The sequence below is a fragment of the Leptinotarsa decemlineata genome, unplaced genomic scaffold, assembly GCF_025532065.1.
Source record: "Leptinotarsa decemlineata unplaced genomic scaffold, Ldec_3_MD MMD2_P_RNA_scaffold_14, whole genome shotgun sequence".
Classification (NCBI taxonomy): Eukaryota; Metazoa; Arthropoda; class Insecta; order Coleoptera; family Chrysomelidae; genus Leptinotarsa; species Leptinotarsa decemlineata.
Window position 1 is genome coordinate 2933244 of NW_027412528.1, and position 18727 is coordinate 2951970.

The 18727-nt window shown below is 32.7% G+C and overlaps 1 protein-coding gene across 8 annotated transcripts in view; it reads left to right on the forward strand.

Moving 5' to 3' along the window:
- Window positions 1-18727, forward strand: part of LOC111515066 (serine incorporator TMS1) — a 275478-nt gene that overhangs the window by 134138 nt on the left and 122613 nt on the right. The gene's annotated exons all lie outside the window — the stretch shown is intronic.

Here is an 18727-nt window from a genome sequence, read left to right on the forward strand (position 1 = left end):
TATCGAGTGTGCATGATATAAATCAAAATTAAACAATTTGTGGACACAACACTCAAAAAAGGCCAATAGCCAGAAACACGTGTCCGCGGTTTGCCCCCTTTTTTTGAGTGTTGTGTCCACAAATTGTTTAATTATATATATATATATATATATATATATATATATATATATATATATATATATTCAGATATTCACGGTTGACCTTGGATTACAGTACGCACGCTGCGCGTTTACCGCCCTCCGTGAAAAAAAGGTTCAAATAAAATTTATCCTAAATTTTATGCTTTACAATTTTTATAATAGTTGTTAACATCATTGGAGCAATAGAAACTGAGATAACCACGAAAAACTGTTTTTTTTTACCTTTGACCTCGTATAACTTCCGATACAGACATGAGATTATATAAGACTTTTGAGACAGCTTTTAGAACGCCATAATAAACGTGTATACAAATATTTAGCTTATTACCTCTCATTCTGAGGTTATTCGATAAATTAACTGGACTACTTAATCTTTAGACAATTCTGATAACACCTATTGTAATTAGTTCTATTGTAAAGTCTCCCAAACTTAAGTTTGCCTTGTGTAATTAATGAGTCAAGACATACATACATACATACATAATTGCTTGATAATCTGATAAACCTGATGGTATCACTGAGCATGATACGTTCTGTACATCAAAATTGCTACAAACATAGTCAATACAAGAGCTAGAGAGAATTGGGAAACACGAGTGTCTGGAATCAACGTACATATTCGAGTCAAAAGTTGAAAATAAATTTTTGAGTGAGTCTGTATATGTCGATTTCTCATTGTTATAATTTATGTTAAAATCACCAGTCAATAATATAGATGAGTTGACAGATAATTCAAATAATAAATAGGTTAGGTTATTAAAAAATATATCTACATCAGCAGAAGGTGAACGGTAAATGCATAAAATGTACATATTAATTTTTTTTTGCTTTAGCAGGAAAACTCAAACGATTTGTCTTCGGACAAGTTGTGGAACTTATTAACTTGTACGAAAGTCAATTCACCAAGAGCCGAATTCCTAATCAATATTACAGTATAGTCAGGAATGCTTATTGGTTCGTGCTTATTACACCAATGTTCCGTAAGCAAGTCACTTAAAAATATATAAAGTTCATCTATTTTGTTCCGATGGGACTGAATGTTGAGTAAGACTAAATTAATAGAGAAATGATTTCAATTGTTATGTTTTTCAAATGATCTTTTTGGACCAGATTCATCATAGGAACTCTAGTTTTCTTTCATCATCTAAACTTTTTTTAGTGTCTCCATGGAGGGGTCAAATTTTTTCTTTGTTTATTTCTGAAATGAGATCTGAGATTTTTTTGACAATTTCTTGTTTACTTTGCATCGTGCCTTTTATACAATTCAAATCGAAAAAAGAGATATCATTCATGTATATTCATTGAGCTTGACATTGAATTTGAAAAACAAATCATTTAATTTAACTTGCTTACTGTAGCATATTGAATATTTCTTAGGCTAAGGTTGGCAAAATTGATTATGTTGGTGCAAAAATGTTATTCGTCATTCTTGTAAAAGGTCGAAGTCTAGTAAAGAAATAAAGTGTTCATGTTGAAATTTTGCTGTGTGATTTATTCAAAAGTTTTAATTGGCATCTCGCTTGAGATACAACAATTATTTGGCGACGAGATAAATTGGTTGTCAAGAAGGAACTGCAGCAATATTTTTTTTTTTTTTCGGACGGAGGTTTATCTCGTTGAGGTTGGGTAACCACATTTCTCCAATACAACGAAAATGAGTACTGTTCCGGATGTTACAGTGGTATACACTGGAAATGTATCCAACATCAATAATTTTGATGTAGGTGACGACTGGGAAATTTTTTCGGAAAGGCTCGACCAGTTTTTGGAAGCCAATAAGGTAGAAGATGATAGAAAAACTTCGAGGTTAGTACCAGTAAGGAGATCTTGTGTTATTAATGTGTTAAACCAAATCACGATTTTAAAAAATGCAAATTTAGGAAGTATACATGTAACGAATGTAAAAACTGTTTTGAATAGCTGTGTATATACATAAATATGTTTAATAATTCTGGAAAAAGGACATCCAAAATAAGGGGGATGTTAGTGACCTGTAGAATTGTTCTGTGACTGACACACGTCAAGAGGTGGACTGCCGGAAATATCTAGATCGAGAATACCTACCACAGAGAAGCGACATTAACGTCGGATCCGTTGATGTTCGGTGTCCCAACTCCGAACCGAATATTTTGAGTGATAGACAACCTGGTTCACTGAGAAAAATAACCTCTCAGTGATATACACTAATAAAAATACATACTCTTACGTTCTAGTATAGTACGTGGGCTCACTGTGAAATATAAAATTATAGTGTGAAGGGCATCTTACTTCATTCAATTTTTATATTGCTAATTGAACAACTTTCGCAGTAATAATAGAGAATATTCAACTATGTGGCCAATTTATTATTATTAATGATGAATTGGCTTTTAAGAAATAAATTACTTTATTTTGTAAATCCAATTCATTAGATGGAAAATTAAAATAAAGTTACGATAATAGAATAATGCTTATATTATTATATAATCATTTTATATCCTCTGAAATGAATAAGTCCACCAAGGATGAAATGAATAGAAGTGACTTTTGTTATTTTATGTAATCTTAACTTAAACTTTCATTAACAACATCAATACAATCTATCTGAGGGTTCTAATTAAGTAAGGTTCCAAATGGAAAAATAATGAAACAAGATATTTTATCAAAACCTCTTGATTTAAAAATGTGACAGAATCTTAAGTTTCCTTTGGTATTATCGATATCTATTAGTATATTTGATACTATAAAAAAATTTCATTCTTATGAATAGATTATTTAGGTATATTTTTGGAAAATTTTCACAAGGGATGAAGAAAATCTACATCCTTCATTAGGTTGAATAATATATTCGAAACTGCTCGCTCAGTAGAAATTTCTGTAAATCGATTGTTAAATAAACATTCCAACTGATATATAAAATTGATGAATTCATCTGGTGGTGAGCGCAAATTTCCAAACATGTTTTTTTCCGTAGTATAAGCTTTAAAATAGCTTAACAGACGATTTACATCCAAAGTCCTGCACTTCGTGCTGAAAGAGTGGCACACATAACATGTATGAACTTGAAGAGCTTTTTTTAAAATGTATCCACAAACGTAACTGAATGAATTCTGAGTACCTACATCTTCATTTTTATAATAATAATCCGGAAGGGCAAGGGCTGGAGAAAAGTGATTCTCATCTGATATAAATATATCATTTACGTTTGTGGATTGTATACTGATTAATAAATCATCTAAATCATTCTTACAATTCATATGATTGGAATGAAAATAATTTTGGCAAAACAACTTCCGGAATGCCCTTTGACATTGTATGGGGGTAGAATTTACATTATTTCCGCATTGTTGTCTTACAGCACCAAAAAAATTTTCAAGACGATCTGAATTGAGTCGTCTCATTTTTAAATATTTATAATTTAATTTGGATAGCTTATCCCATATTTTAATTACACTATTCATGGAAATAATCCAGCATTTTCTAAATTTGACTCGATTTGTGACATTTTTGTCCTCTGTATTGAAAATTTCAAGATTTTTCAAAAACGTTAGAGCCTCTTCAAAAAAATCAAATTGGAATTTCGAAGCTTCAAAAACGTTTTTGTATTTATAGGGATGTTGTAAAGAACACGAATTCAACAAATCAAAAAGGTTATTGAATGTCTCTATTACTTGAATTGTACCAAAAGAAAGCAGGAAGTAAGTTCATTGCCACGAATGCATTCATGCCACTGGCAACTGTACGGCTTAGAACTTGTGTTGCTAGACTCACTTTCATTTTTTCAAAATTGTTTGGAGTGATATGTGATTTGGTAAGATTTGGTGCAAATCTATAAAATTGCCCTGTCTTGCTCATAAAAAGAGCGCACAAAAGACCAAGATGTACTTTTGCCTTCAAAATGAAATGAATGTTTTCTGGTGGCTTTTATCTTTTGACTTGGATCAAAAATATAAACAAGTTTTTTACCACCGAGCTCAAATTCAGATTTTTCTAAAGTGACCCCTAATAACTTTGACAATTCATAAAAGTTGAAGCCCATGTCACACACGATGCCATCAACATGCAGACCTATATTGGATAATTTAGAAATGCACTTATCCAAATTATCACGTAGATTTTTTGCTGGTAGCTGTGATTCGATGAAAAAAAAAGCAATCGGTAGTTTCCAGGGAGAATAAAGTCCTCTAGCCATAATAACGAGAACATTTCTACATATGGAATTCCTCTTATTTGCCTCTCCAATATCTTCGAAACCAAAAATTTCATCACATCCTGTATCAAAAAAAAGATTGGATTTTAAAGTCATATCACAGATATCACACATCGCTTGGCCTGTTCGAGCATTGTTTTAATTTTAATTTCAAGTGCCTTGAATATTGATGAATTTTCCAAGCCCGGCCTACATGATATTTTTTGGGTCATCCTTTGCAAACATCGTTTTGTTGGAAGAGTCAATAACTTGCTAAGATGTCTATAATTCCTAGAACTTGAAAAGTAGTTGATCAAAGCAAACTGCTTCACTTCTGAAGAATATCTGCGAGATATAGTTTTCTTGTTCTTTTGTACAACATGCGATTTTATCACTTCCGATAAAGGATGCTCAAGAAACGCAGCACACCCTTTTAAAAACGTATTCACTGATAAACCGGTTGTCGCCTTAGATCCCTTTTCGATTTTCTTCCTTCGTAAAATTTTCAATTTACTTCGCTATCTTCGTTTTCGTCGAGTATTGCTGCTTAATTTCAACTCAGTTTGAGTGAAAGTAGATGGCGAAAGTAGAGGTGGTTAAATTATTTCTTCGCATTCCACATTTACACTGCAGGTTGAAACATTCTGCAAACCAACTTCTCGAGAAGTACTTCGACCTTAAACAAAAAAAATAGATCTGCTTATCTACTCAGAAAAATCGAATTTTTGGTCAGAAAAGAAACCTGAATAAGAGAGTGCTTATTACAAGGTGTAATTTACATAATATCTAAAAATATAAAATTCAAATGGTGTAACCACTTACTAAAATTAAAAATAAACTTACCATCTATGATCAAGGAGAATGAAGGCATTTCATCATTTGCGTTTTTCACAAAAGAACACTTTGAGGGTGGAACAATTGTGATATCTGAAAAAAGGATTAAGTCTCAATTTCCATAATAAATCTAAGTACCTACGTTACATACCTGGCAGAATGATCACTTTTCTAAGAGGTACTTGAGATTGGTCTTTTCCGGTTTTTAAAATGGGTGGAAATATTGTCGGTACTGCTTCAGGTAGTAATGTATTTTTCACAGTTCCCTTTGATATGTACCTACTTTCTAAATGATGCTCACAAATTCTGTAGTTTTTGTGAAGTGAATCGATTTTTGGTAGTAAATCTTGCCTACTGCAAGCTTCCAACCAAACTTTTGCCCTGTAGGAAGAAATAATATATCAGTTTTGAAGTTGTTCTTTTTTATTTTTCTTTTATAACCATATCTATTTAATTTTAATTATTTGATTGAAAGTATATTCAAGATTCCCATTCATCGTCACATATTTCGAACTTTGAAAATAGTCAGTAATTTACTTTTAAAATATAGCAAATTGATTTATTTCTCATTACTATCAGTTTAGATATACATTTCCCAAACATATTTCCCAAGATGTATAAAAATATTTACCTTTCACAGTCTTGGGGAAATCTGAAAATACTCTTTCCTTCACCGGTTCTAGCTGAACAACCGCGGAAAACACAATAGTAACCAGGCATTTCGATTTTCACTTCTTATAAATACACACAAAATCTAGTTTTATGTTGATATTACTTTAACTCATAGAATTTCACTCGAAGATTGTCACTAGTGTCGATTCAAAAACACACAGCTACTGTTTATTTCACGATGGATTCTTTAAAACTAAATCTCCTGAAAACTCTTGCTTAAATAGCATAATTTTAATGTATACAGAGCTAGGTAAGTACCTTTTGTAACTAACTACCTACCTCATTATGTTTGCTCAATGCTTAGTTGGAGACAACTAAGCCCGAGAATGACGTGGAGACAACCAAGTCGACGCATGCGTCTACGAAAAAGGGACACAAAAATGGATTCTCGGATCTAGACTTGAAGTAGTAGAGTAGTTTTAATTAACCTTCTCCCAAAAACCTTATAAAACATGGCGTAGTCGTGAACTTTGAACTAAGTTCCCTAAAAGAAAAAAATTGAACAAGAGATCAATAATTTTTCTCTAATTTGTGGAAAATACTACACAGAAAGTGATTATTAGAAAGTGCTTAATAATTGAATAAGAAAAAGTTAGAAAATACAGCCGATGATTATGGATTTCCAAGGTATCCCACCAATGTGCATGACAGAAAACTTTTCAGAAAAATGGAAATTCTGGAAACAAAAGTTCGAAATGTACTTAAAGGTAACAGAAATAAGTAAAAAGGACGAAAGTACAAAATTTGCACAACTTTTAACGTTGATTGGAGACGAAGGAATCAGAATATATAATACATTCAAGACTGAGAGAGAAGAAAATGAAACTGTGGACAGTCTTCTGGAAAAGTTTGACGAACATTTCAACCCCAAGAAGAATTTAACGTTTGAACGCTACAAGTTTTTGAAATTCAAACAAAAAGACGGACAAACCATAGAACAGTTTGTAACAGAGCTCAAAAATCTCTCTCTTTCATGTGAATTTGGCATGTTGAGAGAAGCGTTAGCCAAGGATATGTTGGTATACGGATTGAAATCTTAGCGACTTCGTGAGAGACTGCTACAAGAAGACACTAAAACTGTGGAGGAGGCGATCAATATGTGTGTCAACGCAGAAAATACCAGAGATTATAATAGACAAATAACGAATGGGTTTGCTGAAGGTAGTTCTGAAATATATGTCCTGTGTTCTAGTCAATCAAGGAAGTATCAACAGTCAAAGTCAGAGACATTCAAGAAGAACCATATACGACAGAGCAAGGAGCAAAGTAATTGCCAGAAATGTGGTCGATTACATGGTTATGGAAAATGCTCAGCCTTTGGACAGAAGTGTAACAAATGTGGTAGTATCGAGTCAACCAATAACCAACCTAAGGAGATTGGGGCAGTGAGTGGAGAGTCTTGGATGGTGGACTTTGAGGTTAATGAAAGTAATGCCATAATGTTCAAAATGGATACTGGAGCATTGGCAAATGTAATACCAGTGAGTTTGTTGAGCAAAATTAACTATGATTTGACTAAAATGCAAAATACAAATGTTAGGTTGAGTTCATATACAGATCATAGCTTGCCAGTGATAAAACAATGTTATCTAAAATGCAAAAAGCAAAATAAACAAGCAGAACTTATGTTTTATGAATTGAAGGAGTTATATTTTCAGGAGTGATTAATTTTTTAGGAAAAGAAAGTTTTTGGCTTTCTACTACTCCATCTTGATACATCTTATATCAAGATGGAGTAGTTGAAAGCCAAAAATTATGTTTTATGTTGTGGAAATAGAAAATTTTCCAATATTAGAACTCAGGGGGTGTCTTGAATTAGAACTTGTAAAAAGATTAGAAACAATAGAAAATTCAGTTCATAACGAAAACCTAGATGCACTTTTGAAAAAAATATAAAGATACTTTCAATGTTATAGGATGTCTAAAAGATAGTACAGCTAAACCAACAGTATATCCACCAAGAAAAATTCCATTTAAATTGAAACAAAAATTGAAATCAACTCGTGATAAACTAGAAAAAAACAATATAATTAAAAAAGTATTGGGTAGTGCGGAATGGGTGAATCCCATGGTAATAGTGAAAAAGGCAGATGGAACTTTAGGAATTTGTTTGGACCCAACAGACTTAAATAAATACATTAGAAGACAAATTTTTCAAATCCCTACTTTGGAGAAAATAACTGCAAAAATGGCTAACTGGCAGCCATAACAGATTAAATGAGATTCTGATACTGCAAAATTGTGTACTTTTGCTACACCTTTTGCGAGGTATTCATTTACTAGGCTCCCATATGGTCTTTCGTGCTCTCCTGAAGTATTTCAGGAACAAATGTTCAACATATTTGGAAATATAGAAGGATATGATGTCTATATAGATGACATTATAATTTTTGTCAAGACAATCGATGAGCATGATAGAATATTAGATAACGTATTAAAAATAGCTAGGGATCATAATATAAAGTTTAATAAAGCAAAATGCAGGTTCCTAGTTAGAGAAATTAAATATTTAGGACATAAGATAAGTGAGAAAAGTATAGTCCAAAATACAGACTATAATAGATATGCGAACACCAAAAAATGTAAAAGATGTTCAAATATTTTTAGGTATGGTCACATATATAGGCAAATTTGTCAATAACTTGTCAGATAAAACTGCAAATTTGAGAGCTTTTCTGAAAAAGGAAACAGTTTTTGAATGGAATGATAACCATGAAAAAACATTCACTGATTTGAAGAAAGTGTCGTCTGAAAAACCTTGTTTGAATTTTTTTGATACTAATGAGTTAACAACTATTTCCGTAGATGCACCCAATATGGGATGGCAGCCATTTTATTGCAAAAAGAAAGGCCTTGTGCTCATGCATCAAGAGCTCTAACAGAAACTCAGAGGAGATATTCCCAAATAGAGAAAGAGTTATTGGCATGTTGGTTTGGGATTACAAGATTTTCTCAATTTGTCTATGGGAAAAAATGTATAGTTGAAACGGATCATAAACCTTTGATAGCGATAATTAGAAACCCTTTACATCTCTGTCCTCCGAGATTACAACGAATGTTGCTTCAGCTAAAAAAATATGACTTTGATCTCATATATAAACCAGGAAAAAAATTATAGCGGATACGTTGAGTAGAGCCTTCAGATCAGATGTAAATTTCAATGAAAATCAGGATTTTGAGATAGAGGCAGAAATATGCAGTTTAGAACTTACTCTAAATATATCTGAAAATAAGAAAAAGGAAATTCAAAGAATGACTGGAGACGATCCAGAACTAACTAATCTAAAAAATATTTTAGGAAGCCCGCAATGCCTAAACATAAAACATTGGCCAGAAAATATCAAATTCTATTATAAATACAGGTCTGAATTATCTTCGATGTAGTAGGTACCCAAAGCTCTAAGAGAACAAATCCTAGAAAATTGCATTATAGTCCATAAAAAGTGTTTAGAAAAAGCTAACTTGTCGTCTTACTGGCCAGCTATGAGAAAACAATTAGAAGATATGGTATCAGCATGTAGTGTATGACAATCTTTCAAAAGAACTCAAGGTCTTGAACCATTAACGCCTCACGAAGTTCCCTAATCGCCCTGGGTTAAGTTAGGAGCAGATATTTTTCATTTTCAGACAGAGTCCTATATTTTGGTAGTTGATTGTTACTCAAAGTTTGTAGAAATAGCCAATTTGAGTAATGATTTAACAGCTGAAAATGTAATACATTAATTGAAAGCTATGTTTTCCCGATTTGGTATCCAAAAGGTACTAATTTCAGACAATGCTCCACAATTTTTGTGTTCAGTAGGCTTCAGTTTCAATACATAACATCTCCTCTACAGGGTGTCCCTGGACTTCCTCTTTTCCTCTCGGGAATGTATAGATGGGGTCAAAATATCACCAGTACTTCATATAACTTTTTTTCCTAAAAGTCTTCGTAACCAAGTTACGGGCCCTCGAAGTTACAAAATGAAAAATGTTTTTCTTTGATAACTTTTCAAGTGAATATTCAAAATCATCCAAATTTTGGTAATTGACTAAACAAATGAATTCCGTCGATGAGCTTTCATGCAGGAGTCAGTTGTTTTGCTACAAAGTCAGGAACGGACTACCCCCGATGGTCCACACCCCAAAACTTTGAAATGACAGATATTTTTCAATATTTTTCAACAAAATAAGGTTACTTGGACAATTTTATGAATAAAAGTACTCGTGTGGAAAGTCGATCGGAGCAACGAGTCTTGATAAAAATGTAGTTCTACTCGACGACATCAAACCCGCTCGTCCACCATTATTTGAAATGAATAATTATCAAAGCAGAAATAATAATGATAACGTTAATTCAACAACATTTATAACAGGAATAATACAAAGTATGCTAAAATGAAGTCGTAAACAAAAAGTACAGTACCTATATGGAAGTTTAAGTCACAATTGTGATAGCAGATATTTTTTCAAAAGAAATATCAAGTTCTGTAGATTCGTGGTGTTTTTAAACTAACAAGCTACTCTACTATGAAATATCGAATTCATTCCATATTTTGTATGTACATAATACGTGTGGAATAATCACGTTTCGTGTTGATCAGTTATCTGAATCTCATGAAACTCAACATTCGAATGTTTCAAATTCTTCTTCACAGCTAAACTGTTGAGGAGTTTCACTGATAATTATAATTTTATGGGAGAAATTCTTTAACACGAATCTAAATTTAGCTGAAAAAACGCACATCGGAAAAATATTTACTATACTAATAAAAAGCAAACGAATGAACTACAAAAACGGCTGCACATGATCAGGTGAAAAATATCCAGGGAATAATTATGTTCCATTTCTTTCACAGATGTTGACAAAAAAACCTTTTAGAAAGTTTTGATAAAAAATGAGAAACTGGAATGCGATTTTGTTTTGTTGAGTGGTGCGTTGTCATATGACTATCATTGTATTGTCAATATTCTATAGGATATTTTGAATTTTTTTGATATGGCCGAACAGTTTACATTCAATGAATATGCAGATATGCATGTATTTTATGGACGAGCATTTTGTAATGCTGCAGAAGCTCGTCGTCTGTATTCCGAGCATTTTCCCAATCGAACGGTACCGTCAAGAGAAACATTCGAGCGTGTCGATCGCAGCTTGAGGGACACAGGTATGTAATAATTGATAATTAATTTGAGCACGTTGTTTTATTTCGATATTATTGTAGGTACAGTTTTGCCAAAACGAGGTGGTGAGGGCGCTCCTAGGACTGTACGTACCGTTGTATTGGAGGAAAATATTTTGGAAGCCGTCGCTGATGATCCTTCAATGAGCATCAGAAATCTATCAGAACAGTTCCATACATCCAAGTCCACTATTCATAGAATAATTAGGGAACAACTGCTCCACCCATTTCACATCCAGAAGGTACATGCCATGACACCTCAAGATTTTTCAGCACGACTGGAATATGCCAATTGGTTCATGGATAGGCAAAGAGAGGATATGACTTTTATTAATCGAGTTTTATTCACTGATGAAGCAGGTTTCAGTAGAGATGGAGTTATCAACTCTCATAATCTCCATATATGGGCCGAAGAAAATCCCCATGGATATTGCAAACCAAACACCAACGGAAATTCAACGTGAATGTTTGGGCTGGTATCATAGGAAACCATCTTATAGGACCATTCGTTCTACAGGACCGATTGAATGGAGAACGTTATTTGGAGTTCATTCAGAACGATTTGAATGGACTTTTGGAACATGTTCTATTGCAAACCCGAAGAGATATGTGGTTTATGCATGATGGCGCTCCTCCTCATTTTAGTTTGATTGTGCGTGACCATCTGAACCATATTTTCCACAATAGATGGATTGGTAGAGGTGGGCCATATTCATGGCCATCGCGGTCTCCGGATTTAAATCCATTGGATTTCTTTCTGTGGGGGCATCTAAAAAGCCTTGTTTACGCTACACCTATTCACACAAGAGATGCATTGTTGAATAGAATAACATTACATTGTGAAGCCATACGAAACGACCCTGGAATGCTATTTCAAGTACAGAGAGGGTGTCTTCGCAGACTAAGAAAATGTATAGAGAGAGAAGGTGGTCATATCGAGCAGTTTCTGTAGCGGATTTTTCATTTCTGTTTGCTCTTGAGGCTCTTGAGTTTCGTTAGTTAAACGTGTTTGCATTATAAAAATTCGTTATGAACATTTTACCTATCATTTCCATTTCCTTAAAAACTAATATTTTCGAATAATGGTAGACATCTCAGGATAAATGTTGTTGAATTAACGTTATCATTATTATTTCTGCTTTGATAATTATTCATTTCAAATAATGGTGGACGAGCGGGTTTGATGTCGTCGAGTGAAACTACATTTTTATCAAGACTCGTTGCTCCGATCGACTTTCCACACGAGTACTTTTATTCATAAAATTGTCCAAGTAACCTTAATTTGTTGAAAAATATTGAAAAATATCTGTCATTTCAAAGTTTTGGGGTGTGGACCATCGGGGGTAGTCCGTTCCTGACTTTGTAGCAAAACAACTGACTCCTGCATGAAAGCTCATCAAAGGAATTCATTTGTTTAGTCAATTACCAAAATTTGGATGATTTTGAATATTCACTTGAAAAGTTATCAAAGAAAAACATTTTTCATTTTGTAACTTCGAGGGCCCGTTACTTGGTAACGAAGGATTTTAGGAAAAAAAGTTATATGAAGTACTGGTGATATTTTGACCCCATCTATACATTCCCGAGAGGAAAAGAGGAAGTCCAGGACACCCTGTATATCCACAGTCAAATGGACAAGTAAAAAGAACAATACAAACAGTAAAACATTTTCTAAAAAGAGTCTTTTTGATAAAAAATACCCCTATTTAGTACTACTTTATTATAGAAATACACCACTAAATAGTGAGAACTCACCTGCAAATGCTTAAAAAACTTGAGAACTCTAATGCCAGAGGTAGAAAAAATTAAATCAAAAGTTTTCAACAAAAATAAGTATGATTCTTTCATAGAAAAAAACTCAAAATATCATGAAAAAATATGATAAACAAAGGGTCAAAATACTGACACCTTTAAAAAATAACACTTTAGTAAAAGTTCAAGTAAAACCTAGACAACCGAGGCAAAATGGTAAAATTGTGAAATAAGCTGGTATTAAATCATATATAATAAAGTTAGAAAACAATTGCACAGTTAGACGAAATCGTAAATTTATTAAAACAGATAGAGAGGAGTTCTCACACATCAAAAAATAAATATAATCAAAATTGGTCAGAAATGTTAAAAGATGGAAATATACAACAAAGAGTTTTTCTGAAAGTAGTGGAAAATAGTTCAGGGAATGATGAGCTATCTGATTTGACTGATAATCTCGATGTTATAGGTACTTATGTTATAGTATAGGTAGTGACGCTAGTAGCAGTTCTTTTATTAGCATACCAAACGAATCACTCACCAGTGAGAAATGAGAGGAAACTAGTTCACCTTGCATGAGAACAAGAACGGGTCGTGTAATTAAACAACCCTGTAAATATAGAGATTATGTCACACATAGTGATTAGAGAAATTAGGTATTGAATGACAAACTTTAAGTAAGAAGTACATATACTACAAAAAGGAAGTGTTATTGAGGTGTTCTGGGATTAGGCAATGAGTAATTAATATTGGTCTCAAAAACTTTTGCTTTTATTTTATATTTCGGAATTTTTCGGTAAAATTCGATTATAATTGTGTGAATTATTCCCTTTTAAATTACGGCCCTGGAAATTGGTTGGCTGAGTTGAATAAAAACAAAATAGCAACTTTTTATGATTATCTGAAACATATCTACCACAAAAATATATTATATGTGTTTTGAAGAGCAGGAAAAAAAATGCTAGCAATAATAACATCCAAAAAGAACACTATAACTATAATGCAAATTGAAATGAAGTAAGTAATTTATATACACAAAAAAATTAATTGTGCAATAAATGTTCGAATTGGAGTCCTTCCATTTCGAGACAAATAATGGGACAATAAGATGGTCTGCAAGATCACCAGATCTTACTATTTCAGACTATTTTCTATGGGGGACATTGAAAAATAGGATTTACTCTGGCAGAGAGGGCAATAAATAATATGAAAAACCAAGTTTAAAAATGTCTCGAAATGGAAGGACTCCAATTCGAACATTTATTGCGCCAATAATTTTTTTGGATACCTATATAAATTACTTCATTTCAATTTTCATTACAATTATAGTGATCGTTTCGGATGTTATTATAGGTATCATTTCTTTTTCTGCTTATTAAAACACACATAATATATTTTTTTGTAGATATGTTTCAAATAATCATAAAAGGTTTTCTTATTCGAAGTTCATTGTAGAAAACGCTCAGAGCAACGGAAAAAATATGAATAGGTACCTAAAAATGAAAAAAAAACTATCGAAAAACTCTATGTATCGTAGAGTTGTAGGGAGACGTGACAGTTGCTATTATGTTTTTATTCAACTCAGTCAACCAATTTCCAGGGCCGTAATTTAAAAGGGAATAATTCACACAATTATAATTGAATATTACCGAAACATCCCGAAGTATAAAATTTAATTTAATTTCTCAGTATAAAGTGAACGTCTACGATCCAAAAACTACAACAAAAAATACAGGTCAGTATTTAAAAATTCAAAGATGGGGGGTGGCCCAAGTCAGATGACACCCTGTATAAAAGATTCATGAATGTATTCTGAGAACCCACATCAAGTGTCAATAGCAAAATGTGAACAGATTTTCAATACGTCTGCGAATAAAGAAGATATAAGCAAAAAAATAATTTGGGATTTTTTGTTTTTTTCTGTATATCTCTAGAACCAAAAGAGCTATATTCTTGTTCTTTACATCATTGAATAGGTCACAATGTAACCGACACTCTATCTCTTATCGTTTACGAGATCCCCATGTACAGAAACGAATTTGAATAGCTGTGTATATACATATATATGTTTAATAATTCTGGAAAAAGGACATCCAAAATAAGGGGGATGTTAGTGACCTGTAAAATTGTTCTGTGACTGACACACGTCAAGAGGTGGACTGCCGGAAATAAAGAGTTACTATCTAGACTTGAAGTAGTTAATTAACCTTCTCCCAAAAACCTTGTAAAACAAAAATAAGGGGCATATTTCATCAGCCTGTAAAGTTCGAGTAGATAGAAACCATTATACTGAGATGGAAAATATTGACACTTTTGTTGATAATATCAGTTTAATATTAGTTCATTTAATATTGATTTAAGAGATGAGTATGTCAACCCAGTGTATATAAATATCTTAATTAATAACATTCCTATTGAAATGGAAGTAGACACTGGGGCTGGGTTGTCATGTTTGCCTCACATAATATATGAAAAACACTTCTCACCAGTTGAATTAGAGCCAAAAAAAATAATATTAAGGTACTATGATGGGCCAGTACTATATCCTGTAGGTAAAATCACAGCAGTGGTATCAATCAGTGGAGTTAAGCATAAGTTTCCTTTCGTTGCGGTAAAAGGAGCTGCTAAGCCACTGTTGGGGAGAGATATATGGTCAAGGTATAATTTAACTTTGAGAGGTACTTATGTTTTCTTTGAAGGGAAAAAGTTATCTCGGAGTACGATCTCAAGAAAGAATTTTAATATTCATTCTGAACATCGTGATACATTACGATGCATTGTTAAAAACATACTCAGATCTTTTTAGAAATGAAATAGGAACTTATAAAGAAGAGGTAGTAAAACTGGCACTAATAGAGGGTACAATGCCTATTTATAAGAAACCACATCCAATTCCTTTTGATTTTAGGGATAAGGTGGAGAAGGAATTTAAAAAATTAGAGTCAGATGGGGTTATTGAAAAGGTGCCCAAAACTGCTATGGGGATACCGTTAGTGCCTGTTATAAAACCAAATGAAAAGGATATTCGTATCTGTGCTAACTATAAAATTACGTTTAATAAATATTTGAAGGATTTTAATCATCCTCTGCCTCGTATCAAAGTTATTTGTGCTGCCTTACAAGGGGGTCAAAGATTCTCAAAACTAGATTTTTCGAATGCTTCTAACCAGTTAGTTCTCGATGAGGAAACAGCTGAACTTTTGGCATGGAGTACTCCATATGGATTATTCAAAGTATTAAGGCTTCCTTATGGAACAAAACCCGCTTGTTATATTTTTCAGAGTATTGTCGAAAAGGTTCTTCAGGGTTGTGAAGGGACCGTTTGTTATTTAGATGATATTGTTGTCACAGGCAAAGATAATGTAGAGCATTTATCAAACTTAATTGAGGTTCTCATAAGTTTGGACAGAGATGGATTTCGATTAAATTTAAAAAAATGTCAATTTTTCGGAAAATGTATTTATTACTTGGGACATAAAATTTCTGCAGCAGGGTTAGAAAGAGATCAAAAAAAAAGTTGAGGCTATTGCCAAGTTACCACGTCCAAAGGATATAACCAAACTTAGAGCATTCTTGGGAATGATAAATTATTATTCTAAATTCATCAAGGACTTAGCTGTAAAGTTAAAACCATTCTACAATTTACTTGCGAAAGACTCAAAATTTAGTTGGAATGATGAGTGTGAAGAGTCTTTTCAAAATTGGAAATAGCTTCAGATAAAGTTCTTGTGCATTTTGACCCAACAAAACCAATGTGATTAGGTGTGATGCCAGCCAATAGAGCATTGGTGATGCACTGTTACATTTCATGCCTGATGGTAGTGAACGGCCAATCTGTTTTGTCTCTCGGACTTGTCGAAAGCTGAAAAAAATTATGCAATATCGCAAAAGCAGGCTTTGAGTGTATATTGGGCTGTCCAAAAGTTTTATCAATATCTTGTAAGAAAAAGGTTTGAAATTGCATCAGATCACAAGCCATTAAAAGCCCTCTTTGCAGAGTTCAGAAGTTTACCTAAGATGCCTGCAAGAAAATTGCAACGTTGGTCATTGTTTTTGTCAGGTTTTGACTACACTTTTCGATACATCAAAGGAACAGACAATGTCCATGCAGATTGTTTGAGCCGTCTTCCATTGAAAACAAATGAATTCTTAACTGAAAATTTTGATTAGTTAAATTGTATGGAACAAATAGCAGCTATTGATGTAAATGTACTAGACGTGACTTAGTTGTAGGAAGACTTTATGATTATGTTAGGTATGGGTTTCCTAATGAGCCTGATGAATTGATAAAACCTTTTTATAGCCGTAAAGAGGAGTTATCAATTGATAATGGTGTAGTTATGTAGGGGTATCGATTGGTAATACCAACAAAATTACGTAACCATTTATTGAAACAGTTGCATGTGACCCATCAAGGTATTACAAAATGAAGGCTAGTGCCAGGGCTTATTTTTGGTGGCCTTCTTTAGATGGAGATATAGAAACTTTTGTGAGAAATCGTAGGATTTGCGCTTCATCTAGAGCAGAGCCAGCTAAAGCAGCGTTAATACCTTGTAATCGGTCGTCATATTTTTATGAAAGAGTTCATTCTGATTTTCTTGGATCATCTCATGGCAAAATGATTCTAATAATTGTGGATACTTATTCTGAGTGGCCAGAGGTTTTTATATTGAACTCAACTAACTCTAGTCCAACTATTGAGAGATTCAGAGAGTGTTCTGGTAGATTTGGTCTACCTAGGGTTACTACCGATAATGGTTTCCCATTTTGTTCGGAAGATTTTTCTAAATTTCTATGTTTGAACGGAATTAAACATAATACATCTCCACCCTATCACCCATCTACAAATGGATTTGCTGAAAATTTCGTGAAATCTCTCAAAATAGCATTGCAAAAAAGGTTTAAAAGATGAAATTAACAAAAATGTTTCTTTGGAAACTTTAATAAATCAATACCTATTTCATTATCGCAATTCGCAATATGGTTCATTGTAGTACTCAAGTGACACCAGCGAGCTTGGTATTCAACTAGAATACTCACTGATGCTTATAATTATGAAAATGAATTCTATATTGAGGATTCCTTTGATTTTTACAATTTTATAAACGAAAAATCATTACCTTCAGGTTATATTCTGATCAACCTTGATGTGATTTCACTTTTAGCAATATACCTATGAATCTAGTGGAGAAAAGTATTTTCATAAGATGGAATGATATAAATAAAAAATGTTCAATAAACAATAAAAAATTATTGTAATAATCGATTTCACCTTCAACCCAAGTTATTTCTCTTTCGAAGATAAATACTATAAACAAATTCTTGGTACACCAATGGGAGCTACTATTTCAACTATTATAGCTCACTATGTAATGGACGATCTTTTTGAAAACATACTTCCTAAACTGAGTTTTGAAATTTCTTTTCAAGAAATATGTTGACGATGTCATTTGTGCAAAACTTTAAGACACAACTCATGTAATTCTTGATGTTGTCAATATATATGATAAAAAATAATAATTCACTATTGAGTTATCCATAAACTGATAATTCCTTGATCACTGATTGTTATGTCAAACCTACTAATTTTCATGAAAAAACCAGTTAAAAATCAATTTAACACTCTGTTTGAAAAAAGAATAGAAAAAATTAGTACACCCCCTTCCTCAAGCAAAAAAATCTCGCGACTTCTTAGAAACATTCGAAAATTCTTATCAAATAAAACTTCTCAACAAAATAATTTTTAATACTGACAGTAATACAAATTCCGATCTAATCAACAGAAATTCATATGATAGTTCACCTATCAACTTTTCTTATAAATCTTTACCTAATCTTTGGATATTTATCTTCAAATATCATAAAACTTTTTCATAATGAACAAAATATCAAAATATGCCAAAAAATATTAAAACTATAATGAATTTGAATACTAAATTGAAAGATAAAACGGATACTACAAAGAGTCAAATGTGATTTAAAACATTCCTTGTAACAA